The following is a 2,923-nucleotide window of genomic DNA, read 5'->3' on the forward strand; positions in this document are numbered from 1 at the left end:
GAGGAGGGACGGGGGGAGGGGGATAAAGAGAGAGGGAAAGGGAGAGGAGAGAGAGAGAGGGAGGGAGGGAAGGGAGAGGGGGAGGGAAAGAGGGGAGGGGGAGGGGGAGAGAGAGGGAGAGGACACACTCTGACACTCTTGGTCCCGGGAGCGCCAGGTGCTGGGACCCTGGTTCCGCTGCGTAGGGCAGTGGTCCTCCAGCCTTCTCACCCAGTGGTCAGGGCTGGAACCTGCTTATGTCCTGAGGAAGGGTCTAGGTGGGGTTTCCCTGGTAGAGTCTCCTTCACCCAAGGAGCCAGAAAATCCTGAAGCCCCGCAGCTTCGTCCTGGTGCTTCCTGGTGGCCCAGGAGTCCCGTCTCTTTGGCTTCACGGTGACTCCAGAGATGAGCTAGCTGCCCGGGCGGCTTCTCCCCAGACAGGCTCAGGGCAGGGGCAGGGAAGCCGGGCTCAGGGCAGGCGGAGCACGGGGTGTCCTGCTGCTGTCCTCGGGCTGCGGCCTGAGGCTGCGTGGGGAAAGAGGCTCCGAGTTGGGAAGGACTCCCTGGAGGACCCAGTGCTCCCAGTGGCCCCCTTCCTCAGGTCCCTGAGCCTGAGCCCACCTTTGGCAGAATTTTGGAAGGGCCCACACATCTCTGTGCTCTTTGTCAAACTATTCATCCGGGAAACTGAATTCAAAATGAAAGATTCAGCAGGTCCACAGGGCTCTTCACAACACCCAGCCCCTCTCTCCCACCCAGTTTCTCTATAACCCCCTAAAGAGCCTTGAATGTCACCTGAACAGATGTGGCCTTTGTCCCTGAGAAGTAGAGCACAGGGCCTGGGTGGGAGGCACAGAGCGCAGTTGAGTGCCACCAGCAGGTACTGGAGGAGGGACGAGGGGCCCGATGAGAGTGGCCAGGGGCAGGAGGCTGAGTGTGGCCAGGCATCAGGCTCTCTGTGATCTGCCTGGGGATGAGGGGTGGAGGCCCTGGCCAGGGGCTGCGGGTGGGGATGACTTGGCACGAGGGGAGAAGCCCGGCCGCCGGCTGCCGCACGTGAAGCCCACTCTTCCCAGCTACCCAGCAACACGACATGCGTCCGTCCGATCTCGCCCTGGCCCTTGGCATCTGCAGCACTGAGAACACCTGTGGGGGGCGCTTTCCAGACCTTCCTTCAGGCTCTCGGACCCCAGAGCTGCTGGGAGCCAACAGGCCCGCTGGTTCCTCGGGGAAGACCTGGGTGCAAATGGCCGAGGGAACCCACGGTGTAAGCCCAGGGAGGCAAGCTCAGAAGTAGCTGGAGGAGGAGACGTCCTTGTAAATGAGGTTATTCAGCGAAGAACAGGGAGGACATCGTCCTCTCTCGCAGTCATCACAATTATGGCTAAATAATCACACGTGTAATTATCTAGTTAATATCTGCCTTCTTCTCTGGGCTGCAAATTCCCTGGAACAGGAACCCAGGTTTGTCTTGCCCAACATTTCATCCATGACTCGGCCCACTGCCAACACGGAAGACAAATTAAAAATAATAGCAAGTTGTGTTCAGTGAAAGGGAAGGTCCGTGCTGGACGGTGAGGACTTCGCGGCCGCTGAAGTGTCAGGAAGACGTGCTAGGGGGGCCAGCCCTCTCAGTTGGCCTTAAACACACGCAGCCAGGCGTGCACACAGGCTTCCTTGGGGGGCGGGCGAGTGCGTGAGTGTATGGCTGAGAGCGTGGGGGTCCAGCAGGGGCACAGGGTGCGGGTGAGTGCCAACAGCAGGTACCAGGAGGTTGTGTCCAAAGTCACCCTAAGAGAAGCCAGGAACTCTCAGCGGCCCCGCGATGGGTCTGAACTGCCTGGGAACATGACTCTGGGGCCCCGGGGACAGAGACCAATTTATGTCCAAGAGGATGTAGCCAAGAGCAGCGGGTCTAGAAGTGCGGAGATGTCACCAGAGAGGCTGCAGCTGCTCCGGAGACGGGCTGGGTGAGCCCGCGACCTAATGTGAGATCTGGTTCTGCAAATTTGGGTTTCTTGTTCACGTTCTGGTCCAACTTGGGAAGAAAGGATGGTAGTGAGTTTTGGGGAAATGGTGTGAGGAACGGGGCCCAGACACACTCAGGGCAGGTGGGGACAAGCCCGACCAGCAGGGGGCTCCACCTGGGGTCCAGCAGTGCAGCCGCCTCCTGCTGGCTGTCCTCAGGGGCAAGAGCCATCCCAAGGAGCGCAGGGCTCTGGGGGAAGGTGCGGGTGTTGTGGGCGTCCCCGGAGGAAGCAGGGAGAGTCTGAGGTCAGCTGTGGAGGACTGAGCCCATGCAGGGCAGCACCTAGCAGGTCAGGACGCACAAGAAGGGGAGGTGGGAACAGGAGCCCACGCTGCTGGAAGGGCTTGTCCTCAGAGCTGCGTGTTCACAGGCCCAGCCAGAGGTCTGTGGGGCTTGCGCCCTTTGTAGCCTGTGCCCCAGGACCCTTGGGCTGTTTCCCACAGTGGCCCCGTTTCTGCCGGGGGCACCCTTCAGGACTGCCCCATCCCTGGAGCTGTGTTCTTGCTTAGGGGGTGTCCCCTCGAGTTCTGGTGGTCAGGCGTGGGAAGGGACCACCCTGCTGGGGGAAGTTACTAAAGGCCCCTCCCCCTGGACCATTTGCCTGCATTTCCGCGGAGCACAGAGGACATCCCTGGAAAAGCAGCAGGTGCCTTCCTGCATGGCAGGCCCTGTGGCTGTGCACCCCGGCTAGAGACAGCTCAGTCCAACCAGTGAGCTCCAGGAAGAGCAAGTCGCCAATGAGCACCGAGAGAGGGAAGGGCCTTCACCCCTGACCCCCTAACCCAGGCTGCAGTACAGGTGTCTCCCTGTGCTTGGGTCTTGTTCTGTGAGGTGCAGACAGACAGACAGCCCACTGTGAGCCCCTGAGGCCCTCCATGCCCTGCAGAAAAGCAGCCCTGGTCAACGGCTTTCAGG

Source organism: Urocitellus parryii, chromosome 5 (assembly GCF_045843805.1).
Source record: "Urocitellus parryii isolate mUroPar1 chromosome 5, mUroPar1.hap1, whole genome shotgun sequence".
Taxonomy (NCBI): domain Eukaryota; kingdom Metazoa; phylum Chordata; class Mammalia; order Rodentia; family Sciuridae; genus Urocitellus; species Urocitellus parryii.